Here is a 741-nt window from a genome sequence, read left to right as displayed (position 1 = left end):
TAAAACCATACTCAACCCTGTAGTAGTTCAATAACAATGTATGGATCTATGTTTTACTCAACTTGGTTGGTATTAGTGTTGTTTCCACGACAGGTGGTTGGAGACAGTTTTTTCCTGTGGGTGGCAGAAAGTTATATATATATATATATATATATATATATATATATATATATATATATATCCCTTTAAGAAAGCAGAGAGACATACAGTACTGTGCAGAAGTCAGTGGTCCCCAAGATTTTTTTTTTGCCACGGACTGGTTTCATGTGTGTGGGGTTGTGCGTGCGCGTGTGTGCGTGTACATAGTGAACATGTGTGGCGGGATTTCCAAATCGTCGCTCCGTTTGGCTTTTGGCGCCATCTACTGTTCCATCTGGTGTAAAGAACTATTAACGCTGCATTCGTGGAAGGTGGTAAATTGGGTAAATTGTACGTGTACGTGTGTGTGGATGTGTGTGTGAAATGCAAAAATGTACAAATAAAGAGATAAATATTTGTTTATAATCGTATACATGTATGTTTTGCGTTCGCAGTCTCCGTAGAAGTCGCCTCTGTCGAGTGTCAAATTGAAGTCGGTTGGTGAACTCGTTTTCCCTTTTCCCCCACCTGATTTTGCCTCTCGAATATCCCTGTTCCAAGTTCCAAAGTTTCTCAGTTCCCACCTTCCTCGAATGCAGCTAACCAATGCCGTTTACTCTACGACGGAAGGAGTGAAGTAATCGGCGGCCATTTTACGTTGCC

This window comes from Idiotropiscis lumnitzeri, chromosome 4 (assembly GCF_059441095.1).
Source record: "Idiotropiscis lumnitzeri isolate Australia: NSW breed Sydney's pygmy pipehorse chromosome 4, RoL_Ilum_1.0, whole genome shotgun sequence".
In the NCBI taxonomy this organism is placed as follows: domain Eukaryota; kingdom Metazoa; phylum Chordata; class Actinopteri; order Syngnathiformes; family Syngnathidae; genus Idiotropiscis; species Idiotropiscis lumnitzeri.
Note: the sequence above shows the minus strand (reverse complement) of the source record.